Below are 23,313 nucleotides of genomic sequence, written 5' to 3' on the forward strand. Positions count from 1 at the left end.
TTCTCTGTATGCTGTATTCAAAATGACTCATTTATCATTAGGCTATTAGGCCTAGTACAGTAGTATTATAGTAGGTTACTACTAAGTAATCATAATAATATTGTTGATGTTGTTATTATTATAATGTTCATTATAACGGGTTAATGATTTTATCATTGCCTACCTGCATCTTCCACTACAATAAAATATTGAGTTTATTTTGATCACATGCAATTCCAGTAATCAATGGACTTTATATTTCCTAAAATGTGTTATTGACCTTAAGTAGCCTAAAGTGAGAAAACGTTGCAGAGAGTTTAATAGTTTAACAATTGTTTATCGTGTTGTCTTCTTAGTTAGAATATATGAGCCGCACGAGCAAGTCCTTGGGAAATGGGGAGGGTCTTTGCGAAATTCAAGCCTATCACGTCCAGCTTCGGCATCAGACCCACCTCCAGCCAATTAACAATCGCTAAATGTATATATCATAGGTTAGGAAGCAGGGCATGTGTTTGAGACACTGGTAGGGACTCTTGGAAAAAAAGGCAAGGCAATTATTTCCGAAGGTTAACGATAAAATCATTAACCCGTGACTTTTACTAAAAATATTGACTATTTCTTGATATATTGAAATTGAGGGTGCGTTTTCCAGAAGTCGATAGACCTATTGTTCTATGAACTTTAGAACGTATTATTTAGTTATTGGGTGAACAAAAAACGGTAGGTGGACGAAATGTTGATTTGTGTGCCTTTATCTCAAAATCGTTAAAAGCGCTTTCATTCCACTCGACTTGAAACAAAAGGGGCACGGTGAACCTATGACATTGCGCATACACTGAGACTGGGGCTGCACATGGGCGGCATTTAGGTCCCAATCTTTATCTCAGTATGTTGAATGGGACTGATACGCAAACTTTCGGAAAAGACACCGATATCAACAATCACCTTCAACGCAGCAAGGATTTAGCGGAGTTCAAAATGGGAATTCAGGACACCAGGTTATATTACCAAGACGCAATTCAAAACGGACAAGACGGGTTGGTACTGCCATACCACGCAGACCAAACTGTGGCAGGTTTCGGAGCACAACCCGGGAGGTTTTACTCACCAACTCCCCTCAATAGCTGCCACTTCAGCAGTGTCAGGTCGCCAACTAGAAACGGAATGGGACAGACTTATTTGCCGACGGGAGTCGAAGGTTTCTCGACAACGAGCAAAGAAGTTTACCCTGCCTCTCCAGAGAGTTATTCCGCACCCTTTCAACACGGGTACCCTCGCACTCCGCTCTACCCATTACCTGGGCTACAGGTGTGCGGGAAGACGCAGGCTCTCCTCAACAACTATCCTCTGTGGGCGAAGTTCCACAAATACCAAACGGAAATGATCATAACGAAACAGGGACGGTGAGTAAAAAAGCAAATGCCCTCAGAGGGAAACGTTATTGCATGTTTATTATAAGCCTATAGCATCTGATGTAGACTACAAATGACAATAAACTGGGCACAGACGTCAGTTCCAAATGTATTGTTTTGGTTGAGTTGTCAACTAACGTGAATTCAACATGACACCGTTACAATGGATTTAGGCTAAACGTTGGTAAAAAAAAAAATCAAATCCCTTTGATGATTTTTTTTCAAATCCAATCCACACCTCTTCCATGTTGATACAACATCATCGCACGTATTGTTTTCGGTGGAAATAACATGAATTCAACCAGCAAAATGTGTTAGTGCCTTCCATAGTTACTGTAGGCCTAGGTCAATCGCGCTAAAAAGGAAAACATGTGAGCTAATCATTGGTGAGAAGTTCAGGGAAAGTTGTTCCTTGGTGCATTGCTCATGTTTTCCTCAAACTCATTCCTAAACATTGTATGTGTAGGCTACATAATGTTAGCCATATCAGTGTGTGCCAAACTGCCAAAGCCGAGTATGTCACACGAAAATTAATTGGGCCTATAAGAATGAATCCAGACACGGCATGGGACTATTGACCCGCTACAGATTAACAAAGTGCTCAAAAATCTTCAGGCTTGTTTATTAGATATTAATTAATATGATGCACAAAACATAATCATTTACATATTAAACTAGCTGGCTATTTTAGTTGTTGCTTTTTGCCCATCATGAAATCTGCATGCTATTTAAGCTTCACTTTAAATAAACTCCAACATTGTGAGCTTCTCACATATTTTTCTAGTTTTCCTTTGCATATTTTTTTTATTATATGTTCTAACCGATTTAACTTGTGCAACTTATCATGAACATTTTGGGCAAAGCAATCCAAGTTCTCATGCGCTGGTTTGAGTCCAATGTGCTATGATGAGGAGCATAAATACTAGACACAATATCATGGAAATATTGTTGCTGGAAAACATTATGATGCTTCAGCCTGACTCCCTGAAGTGCATGCCGAGTGTATCACCACGCTGGCATAATCCGCTGTCTCTAATTGAACCATTTTCCTATTTGTTTCAAATGCAATTTTGTGCTGCTACAATGGTAAATATGAAAATAAAAACGTATTCCAAATTAAAAGAACACTCCCACTTCTCTGTAATGGTTTAAATCAGTGACAGTTGGTTCAGGTTCTGTCAATCGCATTCATCTCTCTACTCGAATCATTACTATCATGATTGTGTAGGCCTACAGTATATTGGTGCTTGCCTCTGTGTATGTCTGTGTGTGCGTTTGTCAGTTTTTGATATAACCTCTCCTGGCAGATAACCCTGTGGAAAATGACAGTCTGGTCATGGTCATCTCGGCTCTTATAATTAAAGTAATTAATGCATATCTTAAAATACACATATTGCTGTGCCCCCCGCCACCCCCTTCACACACACACACACACACACACACACACACACACACACACACACACACACACACACACACACACACACACACACACACACACACACACACACACACACAGAGAGAGAAACGCAGAGGCACAGGCAATATACATGCCTACATATTCATTATATTAATGATCACATGCACATTGAATTGAAATACTGTATGTGTAAACAGACTTACCACCAAATAGCTACTCTCATGATATCATTTTCCACTGATAGTGAAAGAAAAGTATTGGAACCATTGGGTTCTCTAATGCTACTCACTTCCAATGGAGCCAAGTGAAAGGGTGAGAGAGAGACACAGAGAGAAAGACATAGAGACACAGAGAGAGAGAGACACAGAGACACATAAATAAAGATACAGAGAGAGACACAGAGAGACACTCATAAAGAGACATAGAGAGACCCAGAGAGAGACTCAAAGAGAGAGACATAGAGACTCAGAGAGAGAGACTCATAAAGAGACAGAGAGACTCAGAGAGAGACTCAGAGAGAGACTCATAGAGAGACAGAGAGACTCATATAGAGAGACTCAGAGAGACATACTGTAGAGAGAGAGACATGGAGAGACACATAGAGAGACATACTGTAGAGAGAAACATAGAGAGAGCACGCAAGTGCACGCAAGAAAGGGAGAGAGAGGGGTATGGGGTGAAGGGCAGAGCAGGCACCAGCGAGGCTTCAGATGGCCATACACAGAGCAGTGGTGCTAGGCACCTTTTGAAGTCCAGGAAGGAAGGCAAGCTTTTTTCCCTCTTTTTTCACTCACACCTCTTCTCTGGTACAGTTAAGAGTATAGGGAGTGAGGATCCCATTCCCTCAGAAGAACAAGTCTGGCCTTTTGAAATGTGCAGCAATCCCTAGGCATGCAGCAGGGGCAAGGGTTCTCCTGCTCTTTTCAAGTGTTCCTGTAAGACAAGACCAATTAATTTAACATGGGCTTGGACCAGCCATCTCCACCACCACTGACTCTTTGACTCATGGCAGTGGCAATGGAACCATATCTGTTGGTGAGAGGTTGCTATTGATTGTGATAGTGGTCCACCATGTACTTAGATTGCTGATAGAAAAATAACTGAGGAGATTATGTTAGGTGCTGGTTCAACATGATTGGAATTTAAAACTTCTTGGCGCACCCCATCCTTTTAGCTGGATCATTTTCGTCAACATCCGCTGAATTGCAGAGCACCAAATTCAAATTAAATTACTAAAAATAATTAGTTTTCATGAAATCACAAGTACAATATAGCAAAACACAGGTTAGCTTGTTGTTAATCCACCTGGCATGTCAGATTTCAAAAAAGCTTTTCGGGGGAAAGCTATCCAAGTGTTTATGTAATGGCATCTCTCTCAGCAGACAAAACATTACAAACAGCTAGCAGCAAAGTAGATTGGTCACGAAAGTCAGAAAAGCAATTAAATGAATCGCTTACCTTTGATGATCTTTGGATGTTTGCACTCACGAGACTCCCAGTTACACAATAAATGTTCCTTTTGTTCCATAAAGATTATTTTTATATCCAAAATACCTCCATTTGTTTGGCGCGTTATGTTCAGAAATCCACAGGCTCGAGCAGTCACGACGGGGCAGAAGAAAATTCCAAATAGTATCCGTAAAGTTCGTAGAAACATGTCAAACGTTTTTTATAATAAATCCTCAGGTTGTTTTTACAATAAATAATTGATAATATTTCAACCGTAGCTTCTTCAATAGGAGAGAGAGAGAGAAAATGTCTCCCCAAGCTGCTCACGCATGCAAAACGCTGCTGGCACCCAGCCATCCACTGACGTGATGTGATCTTTCTCGCTCATTTATCAGAATAAAAGCCTGAAACTATGTCTAAAGACTGTTCACACCATGTGAAAGCCATAGGAAAATGAATCTGGTTGATATCCCTTTAAATGGAGGGAAGGGATGCAATGAACCAGGGAGCTTTCAAAATAGAAGGAACTTCCTCTTTGTATTTTCCTCAGGTATTCACCTGCAATTATACTCACAGACAATATTTTGACAGTTTTGGAAACTTTAGAGTGTTTTCTATCCTAAGCTGACAATTATATGCATATTCTAGATTCTGGGCCTGAGAAATAGTCAGTTTCATTTGGGTACGTTTTTCATCCAAACATCAAAATATTGCCCCCTACACTCAAGAGGTTTTAACCAAGACATGCATTTTTAGCAACAACTGCATTCAGCCATTGTCAAAGAAGACATGAGCATTATGTTGTGTGCTTTTTAGATTGTTGTAGAATTCAAATTTTGAATACTCTATAATTTGATGACATCTCTAACTGTTATTGATCTATAGCAAGATGTTTTCTTGGACGAAGATATGATTGAGTAAGTTCTTACAGTGTAGGCAGCCCATTTCAGAGGAAGAGTTCTGCCCTAACCTGAGACTCACGGGAATCATGGTAACCTGCTCAGAGAGAAAATACATCTCTGTCTCTCTGGTTCAATGAATCTCGGTAATGTTGATTGTGTTTGATTGTGTATATATTTCTCACTTAATATGTTCCAAAAAAACATTTAAACATACAAAATTGTAACTAGGATCAATCAATCACAATGTAATTAAACCATTGTGTTTTGACTGTTTATAACCCATTTATAAATAAACAAGTAATGAACACGCCTCAAAGGATAGCTGTCGAGGTGTTTCTGAAAACTGGGGTTAAATAAAAATGTACATAAGCGTTTGTAGTGATATAGCAATCAGTGTTTTTCAACATCAAGTGCAACCTAGTCAATGTCTGAGTAATGCATATATGCTCCACCTCTCTCTCTCTCCAGTGAAGCAGAAGTAGGACTATTTCAAGGTTTTGATGTCTTAGGCTTTTTAAACAACTTGTCACATCCTGTACAGATGTTGGTGTGTGCATACATAAAGTATGCAGTGTCTTGCAGAAACCTCTAATACCAACTTTTCAGAAGGAACTAACCCAAGTACTTCCTATATGCTCTGATGTTTAGGTTCTCATTGCCTCTTGAAAGATGTCGAGAATGGGGAGCATAGCATGTCAGGCCTCTACAGTGTGACCATTTTACTCACACTGTAGTAAAATAGTTTAGGAGCACAAATTTCTTTGTGTGTGTCTCAATTTTTAAACTTAGGCGCACACATGCTACTTGTAAAAACAAAGTGTTTTAAAAGGCTGCGTTGCCGTAGAGCCCTGCATGTATGGTGGCACCCACTCATAGAAACCTTTGATTTGAAGTTAGTGATGCACCGATATTACATTTTTGTCCGATACCGATATCAATATTTTCCTTGCCAAAACAAAACTGATACCGATATCCGATATTTACAATTCTAGCAGCCTTTTAAGCATTCTAGTACAGTTACACACACACACATGGATGCAACACATGGACGCAGCGGTCTAAGGCACTGCATCTCAGTGCAAAAGGCGTCACTACAGTCCCTGGTTTGAATCCAGGCTGTATCACATCCGGCCGTGTTTGGGAGTCCCATAGGGCAGCGCACAATTGACCCAGTGTCGCCCGGGTTTGGCCGGGGTAGTCCGTCAACTGACTTGCATAGTTAAATAAAGGTTACACACACCACACTGACCAAAAGGTTATTTTGTTGGCATTTACGTATGTCCCCATTACCAGTAAAACATAATCAAAACCTATTTCTTTCACATACTTGCTGTGCTGTTTCGTTGTCCATTTGTTCAGTCATTTCATTCTCAACCAGGACTTCTATGGAATGCCGTTGGGGTCTTTGCATGTCCATAAATATACTATTTAACACTATTTGGCGTGTGAAATAACACTATTTGACGTGTCAAGTAAACTTGTTGTCCAATCAGGACTTGAATGTGACTGCACATCACATAATCATTTAACACGTTCATACATTTTTTACGTAGTTATTACACATTGATTACACTATCACTCGTATTTCATATGTCACAATGAGTCATCGATATGTATGCTATGATGCTGGTAAAGTTGTCTCGCACACCTACAGTGCAGGTCATTAAAAAAAATCTAGCTAGCTAGCTCATGGATGCAAACAATGTTCTTCCCCAAAAAAATAGCAAAACGACAATCTGTTTCAATAGCTATAGTTAGCTAGCTAACTATAAGGCTAGGTGTCATCATCTAAAATTACCCTAATTTTTAAGACAGTTCTTATTTGAGTAATGGTGGTCGGACCCATCTGTAAAGCTAGCCACAATAAGGATTAGCCACAATAGTGGCATCATCTGACTATATTCCTGAGCTGCTGTTCGGTTTTCTGTCTACACAAAGGTTCTCTGTACTGTACCTCGATCCATTGGATAGAGAATAGGTGCCTATAAATAGTGTGATACTCTCCTTGTGTCCAGCAGCAGCTGTAGACTGGCATGTTTTCATCACCGATGATCAAGTGTACATGTGTGGTGACATAAACTGGACCTGAACTCCTGTCCTGTTGAATCAGTAGGTGCACTCAAGCAGAAAAGTCTTCTCCCCTGTGAATATGCAGTCACTCACCGGCTTCTGCTTCACATCCCCAGGGCTACCCCCTTTCTCTTTCTCTCTAACCCAGCCGATGTTTGTTTGTCATTGAGCTTTGTTTTTCCCAACTACACCCACATGTTGAATGATTGGCTGTCTGGCAAGTATTTGACTTAAATATGCTGATTTAGTTAGAACAGGTACTACCGGTGACACCACAGTCCCTGTCCTTCCAGACAGGTTTCGCCTAAAGACAGTAGTGTAGGACTCAATAGACATGGAATCATGGCATGGCTAGACCAGTCTGTGGCTGCCCACTCTCAGTCAGGCTCTCTGCCTTTCAGACTCAGCCAGAGAAGTTTCCAGATCTCATCCTGCATAATCAATAATGAAAACCCCTGAACCTCCCCCACATCTCTGTGGCTCGCCTTTTGGTTTCCTCTCGACAAGTTCTGATTTCCTATAAAAGGCCTCAGTTTAAATAAGTCTGACAATATCAGTGAAGGAAAATGTCAGCTATCAGTGTTCTTGTTTTCTGTTTTAGGGTAATGGGGTTCCACTCATGACTCAAACAGTGCCCGTGTCTGTTTTCACTTATATTAAACACAGCCATGGAAGGAGAAACCTATCACCTGTTATGTCCTAGCAGCTAAGGAGCTACCACAATACTTGGGTTTCACAGAGATTTGAGATTGATTGTTGCACTGGACTGCCCATGATTCAGGTAGACATATTCATATCCAACAGTGTGGAGATTTACTGTAAAAGGAAAAAATATCATCACCCAATTGTATTTTGTCTTACCATAGGGTATGATGTGTGTAAGGTCTCGTGTGGGTTTTGTCAATGGCACATTTCCTCGTACAGATATGACAGCCTCTTCCATCTTGTCACATAAAAGCATGCAGAACAAACACAAACCAAACAGATTTTATAACAATGTCACAACCTCAGGTGGTCTGTTTTCTGAATACATTTTAATTTATTATATAGTATTCTGGCACAGATCCTTTGGGTTCCCTAATGTTTGTCATTGAAGAGGAGAGGTTAACGCTGTCTCAGCAGAGTACAGTTTGCTTGACTAATTGACTGTGGTATTGAAATCTGTGAGATACACACATATGCCATACACACACACCCAATTGGAGTAGGAGTTACCCTCCAGAGTGGATGCCCTCTGCCCCCCCCCCCACACACACACACACACACAAACAAACATTTGCCCCCAAAAGAAATGTCTCTTTATACACCTCACTTGTTTTACACTGCTAAATGCTGAAAGAGCTTGAGGGTCGAGCAGGCTGAATTTAAATGAGCTGACTTTATAGGCTCACACCAAGTGGAAAAGGTAATGCCCTTTCTGTCATACCGAGGTAGACAGGGCTGTCAGTGAAAGAGGCAGAGAGTAGCTCTCTCTCAATCTCTGCTATAGTATTGTAGTATTACATACGTTACCATGGTTTCATTTAAAGCAACCTACATATAACCCTATAAAAAGTAAGTGCCTTCAGTATTAATTCGGAATATTATAGCAGAAATTGCCTTCATATTCTCACCATAGTAGTCAACCAACAAATAACCCTCTAAAACGTAAGCACCTTCAGTATTAATGATAAATATCGTAGCAGAAATTGCATTCAGGTTCTCACCATAATAGTAATTTCCTGAGTTGGCTAGTTGGTGGTGGTGGTGAGAGTATCTGGAAAGGAAGTGTGTTTTTAGCACAGCTTTTTGAACCACTAAGGAGTGGGCACAGCCTTATCTGATCAAGTATCTACCTTCACTAGAGGCACACTATCTCGGTCTATGTGTTGCGTTGGAAGCTATAGCCTCAGGTACTATGAAGTATCAAAACAGCAGGCCAAAAGCATGCCGCGAATCTTGAGCAACATCAATTACCTTGTGCTTATCTCAAACAGCCTCAACCTGCAGTATCATAATGAAGGCATATACAGCCTAGTGTAAACTGATATGTATAGTGTATATGCCAGGGCGACAAGGGGCAAGGGGTTATAAAATGTACACAGGCTTAGAGACCGTTAATCCACGCCGACAGAAAGTAATCCTGTGGTTGTGTTGTGCCATGCTGTCCCGGTAGCCTTGTGTGTGTGTGTGTGTGTTTTACAGTACATTATGTATGTATGAGTGTGTTTTTCCTGTTTTTGGTCAAACTTTACCCTCCATTTCCCCACTGTATTGCCTTGGGACAGGCTGACCTCCCCGTTACCTCCTCAGTGACTGCCCCGGTGATCAAATCAGTTCACCAAGTAAAGCTCCAGCAATCAGACGCTGCTTTCTGGCCCATCTTTTATTAACAGCCATATTAAATATTCACCTCCACTACAACACCCTGCCCCTCTCCTATCACCCCGCTCTGCCCCTCAGCCATCTGACCTCACACAGAAGAAACACACACAGAGCTTTTAAAAAGAAATCCCCTCTCTATCTTGCTCAATGTTGTTTCTGACAAAGATGCCTTGGGGTTGGTTCAGATTGTAGTACAATTTGTAGCTCGAAGTAGATTTAGTCATTCTGATGGTAGTGTTGTAAAAGCTGTCAAGTCAAGAAATGTTTGTGTATTTTAATTCCAATTGTTTGTACTGTGTATATCCACATTGGAATAATAGGGGTAAAACATGTACAATTTAAGGTTATTAGAAAGAGCAATACAGTAGCATATTTGTGTTTCTTCATGGAATAATTCCACTCAAACTATATTTTGCTATTTGTTTCATTAGTCAACTGTCCCAAAGTCTTTTTGACTGTATCAACAGTGGACTAATAAAAAAAATACCAAGAAATGCATTTTAGTGGTATTTTCCTTTCAATTAAATCTTGCCCTATAAGAATGTACTACAGTACATCTCTTTTGTTGTAATTTTGATTTATTTTTAATTTGACCCCTTTTTCTCCCCAATTTCATGGTATCCAATTGTTTTAGTAGCTACTATCTTGTCTCATTGCTACAACTCCCGTACGGGCTCGGGAGAGACGAAGGTCAAAAGTCATGCGTCCTCCGATACACAACCCAACCAAGCCGCACTGCTTCTTTACACAGCGTGCATTCAGCCCGGCCCGCCACAGGAGTCGCTGGTGCGATGAGACAAGGACATCCCTACCTGCCAAACCCTCACAACGCTAGGCCAATTGTGCATCGCCCCACAGACCTCCCGGTAGCGGCCGGTTACGACAAAGCCTGGGCGCGAACCCAGGGTCCCTGATGGCACAGCTGGCGCTGTAGTACAACGCCCTTAACCACTGCGCCACCAGGGAGGCCACTCTTTTGTTGTAGTTTAACCGAATATATCTCCCTCTTCTCTCATCTGACCATGATCTCTCTTCTACTCTAGGAGGATGTTCCCCTTCCTGAGTTTCAACATCAGCGTTCTGGACCCGTCAGCCCACTACAATGTGTATGTGGACGTGGTCCTGGCTGACCAGCACCACTGGAGGTACCAGGGAGGCAAGTGGGTCCAGTGTGGCAAAGCAGAGGGCAACATGCCAGGTATGATTGTATAATTAAGCAATAAGGCCAGAGGGGTTGTGGTATATGAACAATATACCACTGCTAAGGGCTGTTCTTAAGATAGACGCAACGTGGAGTGCCTGCATACAGAGCTTCACTGTGGTATGTTGGCCGCATACTACAAACCCCCGAGGGGCCTTATAGCTATTATAAACTGGTTACTAACATAATTAGAACAGTTAAAAGTAAGGTTTTGTCACACCCGTGGTATACGGTCTGATAAACCACGGCTTTCAGCCAATCACTATTCAGAGCTCGATCCATCCAGTTTATAATATTTCCACACCACACTCTCTGTCATCCATGCAGCTCCAATCAATGACATACAGTGGTACAATCAGTGAATCCCCAATACTCCTCCAGAGTAGCCTTGAGAGTTAGAGCATCAATTTGAACTGCCACGCAGCACTGCAGTCATCGAAATAGGTCAACCTGTGTCATAGCAGGTATGGTGGCTGTGTGGCACCGGACTTATTACAGTGTAGTGGTAGTTGTGGTAACATTGCCATGGTAGCTAACGATTATGTGGTGGCGGGTTAGAATGTTGTTGTGCCGATGTCAACTGGAGCTGTGATTGTGTAGTAGGGCATTTGCTTGTAAATGATTTGTGAAGCATTTATGTAGGCTTATGTAGACTTATAAAGGGCTCAAGAAGGCTTCATTAACGTTGTTATTAACTCTTTCCCATAGGGAATAGGATGTATATGCACCCAGACTCTCCCAACACAGGGGCTCACTGGATGAGGCAGGAGGTGTCGTTTGGCAAGCTCAAGCTCACCAATAACAAGGGCAGCTCCAACAACGTTGCACAGGTAACAGAATACAGTTTGCTCAGAAAGTCATTTGAATATGTCATAAAATCCTAATGTTTTATGTTGTTGCTTTTTTGCTGTTTGTGTGTTTGTTCAGTAGTTTGAATATTTATCTAAATTAGATTTTCTATTGATGGTGCTTTTGATCGTATTTCATGGTCGTCATAGTAGGGGTGCTGAGGGTGCACCCCCCCAGAAAAAAACTAAAAATAATGAAAAATATATGTATATAATGTGAGGTCGGCCGATTATGATTTTTCAACGCTGATACCGATACACCGGAAAAAGCTGATACCAATTAATCGGACGATTTTTATTTATATATATATATATTTGTAATAATGACAATTACAACAGTACTGAATGAACACTTTTATTTTAACTTAATATAATAAATACATAAATAAAAATCTATTTGGTCTCAAATATATAATGAAAATTTTTCAATTTGGTTTAAATAATGCAAAAACACAGTAAAAGAAATTAAAAGTGCAATATGTGCCATGTAAAAAAGCTAACGTTTAAGTTCCTTGCTTAGGAAATGAGAACATACAGTGCCTTGCGAAAGTATTCGGCCCCCTTGAACTTTGCGACCTTTTGCCACATTTCAGGCTTCAAACATAAAGATATAAACCTGTATTTTTTTGTGAAGAATCAACAACAAGTGGGACACAATCATGAAGTGGAACGACATTTATTGGATATTTTTTAACAAATCAAAAACTGAAAAATTGGGCGTGCAAAAGTATTCAGCCCCTTTACTTTCAGTGCAGCAAACTCTCTCCAGAAGTTCAGTGAGGATCTCTGAATGATCCAATGTTGACCTAAATGACTAATGATGATAAATACAATCCACCTGTGTGTAATCAAGTCTCTGTATAAATGCACCTGCACTGTGATAGTCGCAGAGGTCCGTTAAAAGCGCAGAGAGCATCATGAAGAACAAGGAACACACCAGGCAGGTCTGAGATACTGTTGTGAAGAAGTTTACAGCTGGATTTGGATACAAAAATATTTCCCAAGCTTTAAACATCCCAAGGAGCACTGTGCAAGCGATAATATTTAAATGGAAGGAGTATCAGACCACTGCAAATCTACCAAGACCTGGCCGTCCCTCTAAACTTTCAGCTCATACAAGGAGAAGACTGATCAGAGATGCAGCCAAGAGGCCCATGATCACTCTAAATGAACTGCAGAGATCTACAGCTGAGGTGGAAGACTGTCCATAGGACAACAATCAGTCGTATATTGCACAAATCTGGCCTTTATGGAAGAGTGGAGAGAAGAAACCCATTTCTTAAAGATATCCATAAAAAGTGTCGTTTAAAGTTTGCCACAAGCCACCTGGGAGACACCAAACATGTGGAAGAAGGTGCTCTGGTCAGATGAAACCAAAATTGAACTTTTTGGCAACAACGCAAAACGTTGTGTTTGGCGTAAAAGCAACACAGCTCATCACCCTGAACACACCATACCCACAGTCAAACATGGTGGTGGCAGCATCATGGTTTGGGCCTGCTTTTCTTCAGCAGGGACAGAGAAGATGGTTAAAATTGATGGGAAGATGGATGGAGTCAAATACAGGACCATTCTGGAAGAAAACCTGATGGAGTCTGCAAAAGACCTGAGACTGGGACGGAGATTTTTCTTCCAACAAGACAATGATCCAAAACATAAAGCAAAATCTACAATGGAATGATTCAAAAATAAACATATCCAGGTGTTAGAATGGCCAAGTCAAAGTCCAGACCTGAATCCAATCGAGAATCTGTGGAAAGAACTGAAAACTGCTGTTCACAAATGCTCTCCATTCAACCTCACTGAGCTCGAGCTGTTTTGCAAGGAGGAATGGGGAAAATTTCAGTCTCTCGATGTGCAAAACTGATAGAGACATACCCCTAGCGACTTACAGCTGTAATCGCAGCAAAAGGTGGCGCTACAAAGTATTAACTTAAGGGGGCTGAATAATTTTGCACGCCCAATTTTTCAGTTCTTGATTAGTTAAAAAAGTTTGAAATATCCAATAAATGTCGTTCCACTTCATGATTGTGTCCCACTTGTTGTTGTTTCTTCACAGTTTTCTACCTGAAATGTGGCAAAAGGTCGCAAAGTTCAAGGGGGCCGAATACTTTCGCAAGGCACTGTACAGTATGAAAGCTGGTGGTTCCTTTTAACATGAGTATTCAATATTCCCAGTTAAGAAGTTTTAGGTTGTAGTTATTATAGGAATTATAGGACTATTTCTCTCTATACCATTTGTATTTCATATACCTTTGACTATTGGATGTTCTTATAGGCACTATAGTATTGCCAGCCTAATCTTGGGAGTTGATAGGCTTGAAGTCATAAAGAGTGCTGTGCTTCAAGCATTGCAAAGAGCTGCTGGCAAACGCAGGAAAGTGCTGCTTGATTGAATGCTTACGAGCCTGCTGCTGCCTACCACCTCTGTCAGACTGCTCTATCAAATATCAAATCATAGACATAATTACAATATAATAAACACACAGAAATACGAGCCTTAGGTCATTAATATGGTCAAATCCGGAAACTATTATTTCGCAAACAAAACGTTTATTCTTTCAGTGAAATATGGAACCGTTACGTATTTAATCGAACGGGTGGCATCCATAAGTCTAAATTTTTCTGGCTAAAATTCAGGCAAGTCTTTGTTAGGAAGAAATGGTCTTCACACAGTCGCAATGAGCCAGGCGGCCCAAACTGTTGCATATACCCTGACTCTGCTTGCACTGAACGCAAGAGAAGTGACACAATTTCCCTAGTTAATATTGCCTGCTAACATGAATTTCTTTTAACTAAATATGCAGGTTTAAAAATATATATACTTGTGTATTGATTTTATTTTAAGAAAAGCATTGCTGTTTATGGTTAGGTACATTGGTGCAATAACAGTGCTTTTTTGTTTGGCGAAGTAAGCAGTAATTTGATGATATATTAACAGGCACCACATTGATTATTTGTAGGACAAGCTAGTTAGACTAGTAATATCATCAACCACGTGTAGTTAACAAGTGATTATATTAAGATGTATTGTTTTTTTATAAGATAAGTTTAATGCTTGCTAGCTAGCAACTTACCTTGGCTCCTTGCTGCACTTGCGTAACAGGTGGTCAGCCTGCCATGCAGTCTCCTCGTGGAGTGCAATGTAATCGCCCATAATCGGCGTCCAAAAATGCAGATTACCAATTGTTATGAAAACTTGAAATCGGCCCTAATTAATCGGCCATGCTGATTAATCGGTCGACCTCTAATATATATATATATATATATATACACAGTGCTTTCGGAAAGTATTCAAACCACTTAACTTTTTCCACATTTTGTTACGTTACAGCCTTGTTGTAAAATGGATTTAGAAAACAATTATTGTCAGCAATCTACACACAATACCACAAAATGACAAAGCAAAAACAGTTTTTTTTTTACATTTTAGCAAATGTATTAAAAATAGAAACATATACCGTATTTACATAAGTATTCAGAACCAATTCTGTGAAACTCTAAATTGAGCTGAGGTGCATCCTGTTTCCATTGATCATCCTTGAGATGTTTCTACAACTTGATTGCAGTGCATGTCAGAGCAAAAACCAAGCCATGAGGTCGAAGGAATTGACCGTAGAGATCCATCATACTGTGCCATCAGGGGAGAAGGGCCTTGTTCAGGGAGATGACCAGGAACCCGATGGTCGCTCTGAAAGAACTCCAGAGTTCCTCTGTGAAGATGGGAGAACCTTCCAGAAGGACAATCATCTCTGCAGCACTCCACTAATCAGTCCTTTATGGTTGAGTGGCCATATGGAAGTCACTCCTCAGTAAAAGGTACATGCCAGCCCACTTGGAGTTTGCCAAAAGGCACCTAAAGACTCTCAGACCATGAGAAACAAGATTCTCTGGTCTGATGTAACCAAGATGGAACTCTTTGGCCTGAATGCCAAGCATCACATCTGAAGGAAACCTGGCACCAGCCCCCACATTTACATAAGTATTCAGACTCTTTACTCAGTACTTTTGTTGAAGCACCTTTGGCAGCAATTACAGCCTCAAGTCTTCTTGGGTATGACGCTACAAGCTTGGCACACCTGTATTTTGGGAGTTTCTCCCTTTCTTCTGTGTAGATCCTCTCAAACTCTGTCAGGTTCGATGGGGAGTGTTGCTGCACAGATATTTTCAGGTCTGTCCAGAGATGTTCAAATGTGTTGAAGTCCAGGCTCTGACTGGGCCACTCAAGGAAATTCAGAGACTTGTCCCAAAGCCACTCCTGCATTGTCTTGGCTGTGTGTTTAGGGTTGTTGTCCTGTTGGAAGGTGACCCTTCGCCACAGTCGGAGGTCCTGAGTGCTCTGGAGCAGGTTTTCATCAAGGATCTCTCTGTACTTTGTGCCGTTCATCTTTGCTTCGATCCTGATTAGCCTCCCAGTCCCTGCCCTTGAAACATCCCCACAGCATGATGCTGCCACCACCATGCTTCACTGTAGGGATGGTGCCAGGTTTCCTCTAGATGTGACACTTGGCATTCAGGACAAATAATTAAATCTTGGTTTCATCAGACCAGAGAATCTTGGTGCCTTTTGGCAAATTCTAAGTGGGCTGTCATGTGCCTTTTTAGCGAGGAATAGTTTCCATCTGGTCACTCTACCAAAAAGGCCTGATTGATGGAGTGCTGCAGAGATGGTTGTCCTTATGGAAGTTTCTCCTATCGCCACAGAGGAATTCTGGAGCTCTGTCAGAGTGACCGTCGGGTTCTTGGTCACCTCCCTGACCAAGGTCCGCCTCCCCCGATTGTTCAGTATGGCCAGGCGGCCAGTTCTAGGAAGAGTATTGGTGGTTCCAAACTTCTTCCATTTAAGAATGATGGAGGCCACTGTGTTCTTGAGGACCTTCCATGCTGCAGAAATCTTTTGGTACCTTTCCCCAGATCTGTGCCTCAATACAATCCTGTCTCGGAGCTGGACAATTCTTTCTACCTCATGGCTTGGTTTTTGCTCTGACATGCAACTGTGGGAACTTATATAGGCAGGTGTGTCCCTTTCCAAATTATGTCCAATCAATTGAATTTACCACAGGTGGACTCCAGTCAAGTTGTAGAAACATCTCAAGGATGATCGATAGAAACAGGATGCACCTGAGCTCAATTTCGAGTCTCATAGCAAAGGGTCTGAATACTTATGGAAATAAGGTATTTCTGTTTATAAATTTTAGAAATTAGCAAACTTTTATAAAAACCTGCTTTTCCTTTGTCATTATGGGGTATTGTGTGTAGATCAATGAGGGAAAATAATTATTTAATCTATTTTAGAATAAGGCTGTAACGTATTGTGGTGAAAAATGTGGGAAAAGTGAAGGGGTCTGAATACTTTCTGAATACTTTCTGAATGCGCTCTGTGTGTGTGTGTGTGTGTGTGTGTGTGTGTGTGTGTGTGTGTGTGTGTGTGTGTGTGTGTGTGTGTGTGTGTGTGTGTGTGTGTGTGTGTGTGTGCGCATGTATGTTCTCACAAATGTAGTGCACTGGGCCTTTACTAGTCCTGTATTAGCAGACCAATATAGCCATCTGTAGAGCGGATAACACGTTTTTTTCAGCGCCGCCCCCCTCCCCCTTTGACCCAAAATTCTCAGCATCCCCCCTCCCCTCCCACAGCGAAAAATACCGCAGCACCCTCACTACTTCCTAAGGCTATGATGGTCGTAATGCTCTTCTATAACTAACTCTACAGTGCTGTTCCCTCCTAGATGATCGTGCTGCAGTCACTCCATAAGTACCAGCCGCGGCTGCACATCATTGAGGTGAAGGACGATGGTTCTGAGGACCCCTTCCTCACTACCAAGGCCCAGACCTTCGTCTTTCCGGAAAACCAATTCATCGCTGTCACAGCCTATCAAAATGCAGACGTGAGTCACCTCGCCTGACCTCAACAGCTCATTGGGCGTGCCCTTTTCCATAACGTATCATAGACAATTATAACTTAATTAGGAATAGAAGTATACTCGCACAAAGGTGCCAAAGCATAAGACTTTCCCATGATAAGAAAATAAACTGTGTGTAACCCTCATTAATTATTTCATGCAGTCAGTGATCTCTCTCTCTCTCTCTCTCTGTTTCTAATGCATCTACGCTCTCACACTCTCTCTCCAACGATCTGTCTGTCCTATCCTTGCCCCCTCTCCCATCCTGTCTCCTGCTATTTCTTACACAGATCACTCAGCTGAAAATAGACCATAACCCCTTTGCTAAAGGTTTCCGGGACAGTTATGACACGTGAGTATGCCAGAAAATAACTGAATTAATAAAGAGAAAACAAAACCCTGCTCTCCAGAGGGGCCTCTAGTCTTGAATGAGAATGTTTAAAGCCGCTCTATGTCTATACAAGCAGGCGCTGAGGCACAGTGCTCACACACCTACTCAGTCCAACCGTATCAACACTAGATATCTCCATCTAATATATCATGTAAAATTGCTAACGCTAGTAGGCCTATGTATTTCTATCTCACAAAGATGTGTTGATATGAGTAGGCGTTAGAAGCCTTTTAGTTGATTGAGAGATATTTTTGGCTTAGGTTTTGCCAGGAAGTAACACCTCCCCTGCCTAGGCTGTATGCACCGCCTGACACGGACCGCCTCACCCCGTCCCCCACCGAGGGCCAGCAGTTTTTGGCGGGGACCTGCTACACACAGGGGTACCTGACGGACCAGTACATGAACCCGCTGCCTCAGAGCCGATTCTACAGCCGGGAGCACATGGCTGCCATGGGCCAGCAGTCCAAAGACCCCTCAGCCAGCCCCCACAGCCGCTGGTACCTTTCCCCGCAGCAGAGTGTCACCTCCAACCGGCTGGACTTCAACACCTACGAGAGTGACTTTGCTAGCAACAGCTTCTACAAGCCCTTTCCCCTGCAGACGTCGGCCCACCACACACTGGGCTACTACGGGGACAGCCCCTTCGCCTCTGCCAGCGTATCCGTCTCGGGAGCCTCCTCAGCAGCCTGGACCACCAGCAGACCCTCCCCTCAGTACCTTAACCACCCCCACCCCAGTAAAGCCGGCCCCAGTCTAGGCTGGTTCAGGCCCGTATCCTCTACCAACTCCTCCTCTTCAGGTCACGCTAGGCTCCACCCCCCATCCCTGCTAGAGCCGCTCCGCCCCCACCCCCACTACAGGACAAGCCCAAGGAGGTTGGGGGAGAGGACCCCTGGCTGGAACCCCCCTCGGTCAAATCAGTGGACTCGGCCGACTCCGGCCTGTTCGAGAGTGGGGTGGAGAGCAAGAAACCGCGAGTGTCGCCCTACGCCTCTAGCACGGAGAACTCGCCACCCACCCGCAGTGCGGAGGTCTGTGAAAAGGACAGCAGTAGTGACGCCGGCTACTACGGCTTTTACACCCACTGAGCCCCCCACCCACCACGTAAATACCCTCTCCTCGTGTCCTACCCGATCCTCTTTGTGCTTTAGTATCTCCCACATGGCCGTATGTCTCTGCCTGTCCAATGAAGTCATGTAATGGCGCTGGACTGGAGCTCAATTGGCTACGGAAGTCCAACAACAAAAGGGTGAAGACAAGTCAGATATCTTGTACCTCAGCTATTTTCACACACACACACACACATATATATATATATATATATATATATATACTTACTTTACAAATAGAGTAGACCTCTCTATAGCCCAAACGTGTGGCTACTCTACTCATAAGGCCCTCTCTTTGTGTGTTGGCTACGTGTTTCAGAACAAGGACCATTTGAGGTCAGACACTAACACTTTGAAGGTGACTGTCAAAGTGTGTGAGGGCCAAAGAGCCAAGGCGATTTGACTGGGTCCACTGACACTGCCCTAGAGACACGTAGACACAACGACACGCAGACCTGTGACTTAAGTCTTCCTAACGTTTGGGGATTATAAAATAAGACGTCTGCACACCTGCTGACAGACCCCTGCAGGGCCTGTCCGGTCTTCCCACGTCACACACACACAGACTTACACAATCGCCCACACACTTTCTCTCGCTCACACACAGACATTTCTCTATTCCCCCAACTCTTTTAGTATATGATCACAATTACATGCCCCAATGTACTAAGATGCAGACAAGACTGGTTGCATGTTAATAACATAATTGAAGAATTTCTGACTTATCCTCCCTCTACTGTCTGAGGAGATTGCAACTCCCCCTTGTGACAGCAGTGAAAAACTGCAAGCTGAGGGTCGAGCACACAGGCGAGAGGTCAAGTGTCAGAGGTGAGGGGGACCTTAGCCCTGAAGTGGCAACGCTAATCAGCCTCAAGCCCGACGGGCCAGTCTTCCTCTGGTCTTCTGAAGCCTACAGCAGTCTGTCATTTAGAACTATTGGCCTTAGCAGCCAATAGGAGTCGCCACTCTGACTCACAACACAATGGAATTCAACATATCTCACAGACACTCTGGAGGCAACTACAATAGCGATTCATTTGAATTTGTAAGCTCACAATGGGAACCTAAATCATTGGATGAATTTACTCTCAGGCTTCCATCCCAGACCATTTCAGGGAGCTGCGTTCGGTATTACAGGGTAAAAGTTTTTGACGGTTTCACTGTAACAGAGGTCGCCCTCTGTGATTTAAATCAATCTGAGAGTGCCCCCGTCACCACACAAATAAAGACCACAATCAATAACTGCATTAAAACGGGGGCCACTCGGACAACACACACTGGAAATCCTACTAACAGAGAGCTGATAATGACACACACAAACACACAGACACAATCATAATGCCAAAAGCCCATTATATGGCCTACACAGGGTAATAGTAATATAGGGTAGTATTTGTATTTATTTATTGGATTTGATGACCTCTGTTGCTTCTCCATTTCCAACCACCCCGATACCAGGCAAATATGTATCCTAGGGCTAAGAGAGAGCCAAACAGACAGGGCACATGTAGCCTATGTATTGTCACTCCCAGGCTTGTTTAGGGTGACCTGACAGACCATGTCCACCCCCAGACGTTAGGTTCATCATGTCGTGACAAAGGTGCAGCTTCCTGGCAAGGTGACAAGAGATCTAGAGAGAGAGAGAGAGAGAGAGAGCCTCCAGTCTGAGCTGATCAGAGCCCTGGCCTTCACAAGGTGCTAATGACCACAGACAACTATTGGGTGACAGTCAGCCACTCACTCAGAGGACCCTGGGATAGTGGTGGTCTTAAACAACGTATTACTGGGTTTGTGTGCTCCAATTGCAAGGCCATCAGAAAAGAGACAGGAATGTAATCAAGGAAAGACCTCATTATTTATCACACTTCTGTAGCTAAAGTATGTGATTACAGTATATGATGCACAGAGGACAGACATGGAATAATTAGCATTTAGTGAGTGGCAGGCCAACCATGGAAACATGACTCATAAACACAGTCAACCACTCACACTGGAAGGTGACAAACACATCCACTTTAAAATAGAAAAAAGAATAGAGGTCTGTGTGTCTATAGTCAACACTGCTGGCTAAGATTGAATATACTTCATGTAAGATATAATTGTATTAAAAAAACATACATATACAGTATACTAGATGTTCATTTTGTTGACCTCATCAAAGTGTTTTTATATTATTCATTCATGACTTATATACAGTAGGTGCCAACGTTCAAAAGGAAATTCTGCCATTTGTGTCAGGCTAATCAGGGATTCTCTGACAACTGGAGCAATAGGATGGAAAAGACAATCAGGTCTATGGTATTGCAGAACTCTATATTAAGTATGTTTGTAAACAGAAAGACATCCCTAAACGGAACTATAATCTTGACTACTGTGACACCATCATAATGGAATAATGCTGCAGCACAGTAAAGGTATCGCACAGGACATTGGACTGACTTCATGTTTGGAGAATAGGGAAAGGGAATAAACTGGAACTTGAAAAGTCAAGCAAGATGTTTTCTTATGCAGAATCTTATGCTGGACACTGTACAAAACTATTATATTGCTTCCTGAACATTTTGGTTTTACCCTTAAGCAGTTTAAATGAAAAAAACGAAAAAAGGACGAGGTTTCTTAATATATCTTAACTTAAAAATTAGAGTTATTTGATAAGAGGCGGAGAGTTATTTACGTTATTTAAGTGCAATTATTTATAAGGTGTTCAATATGGCAAGAGCAATTAAAAATGTTGGTTTTATCAAATGCTATGGAAATGTGCTGACATTTTACTCTGTATCTTTCTGTATGTTACACTGGCACTGAACCTGCACTAACATGACAGCTCGTGAGTGTCTCTGTTGGGGGAAATAGAGAATTCTGTATGTATGGTGTGGACTCCTCAGGACTGCCACCTAGTGGTAATCTTACTCCTTACAATGAGCAAAACAAACCCAACTCGTGACAATAGAAATCTTCCGTAAAAACTCCATAACCGATGATTATTTTCCATCCTTTAACGTTCATGTCCCCAATATCAGAATAAACCTGTGAATGGGAAATGTAATCCCCTGGGATTGCCATTGTCTACAGAAGTAATGATTACTTTAAAAGGCTTTGAGAATAACGTGTAGACTTGAAAGGTCAAATTCTCCATCCAACATTGGATAGTGAATCATCTTCCTTTGTGTTTAATGTGCACTGTTTGTCTTGGAGTAGGGCACCTTCCATTCTGTGAGATGAATTATCCTCACGTTTTATAGAGGTGTATAAATCATCATTAACTCAATCGGTCCGAGGAGGCTGGAAAGGGATACAGACTCAGATGATTCAGGAATGCAGTAGAGAAATGCAAAATATTGTGTTTGATTTATTCTAATGTAAAAAAAAAGAATTGAATGGCAGAAAACAGAGGGGGAAATAAATGTTATTTATTAAAGGTGGCTTACGTGTGTATTGTACTGTTGTTTTTTATTCATGAATTAAAGTTTAACTATCTTAAATCACAACTGTTTAACTGTTTGGTTTGGTATCTAATTGAATGTAAATACAAACTATTGAATAATAGCCATATATCCATTGTACTGTATATTACACATGTTGATATTAAGTCTAGTTTGATCATAATTTGATTATACTCATAATTCACCATTATAAAAGGTACCATAAAGCAGATGAATTATGATGAGTACAGTACATTCAGTTCCCACTCAACCAGTTTCGACTTGGTAACCCCTTTCATGAGAAATATCTTTAATCATCACAATAGCATTATTAGTGTTAACTAAAATCACAAATCAAAAGAACAATTTATGCAAGCTAGATGACAAGTTATAGGTTATATTCCCATGTCAAATTGTTTGACTTACTAAAATTAACTCTTGTAAAAGAGAGGTATTTAATACACTAGTGCCACTGAAATAAATATGATGCAACAATAATTCATAAAGGGTCGTATCTTAACTTAAGATCCACTCACGTAACTAAGAATCATGCATAGATTTCTTTGGGAGATTTACGTGAAAACGTTGAGTGATGAAACACAAAAATTTAGTTAGGATTCAGCCCAGAGAGTATAAAATACACATTTCAAAATACAGTGCCTTGCGAAAGTATTCGGCCCCCTTGAACTTTGCGACCTTTTGCCACATTTCAGGCTTCAAACATAAAGATATAAAACTGTATTTTTTTGTGAAGAATCAACAACAAGTGGGACACAATCATGAAGTGGAACGACATTTATTGGATATTTCAAACTTTTTTAACAAATCAAAAACTGAAAAATTGGG

General features: G+C 41.7%; 1 pseudogene; it reads left to right on the forward strand.

Moving 5' to 3' along the window:
- Positions 1–488: 488 nt before the first annotated feature.
- On the forward strand, positions 489–19,123 carry LOC135523997 (eomesodermin-like; annotated as a pseudogene).
- Positions 19,124–23,313: the final 4,190 nt, after the last annotated feature.

The sequence above is a fragment of the Oncorhynchus masou genome, chromosome 31 (genome assembly GCF_036934945.1).
Source record: "Oncorhynchus masou masou isolate Uvic2021 chromosome 31, UVic_Omas_1.1, whole genome shotgun sequence".
Classification (NCBI taxonomy): domain Eukaryota; kingdom Metazoa; phylum Chordata; class Actinopteri; order Salmoniformes; family Salmonidae; genus Oncorhynchus; species Oncorhynchus masou.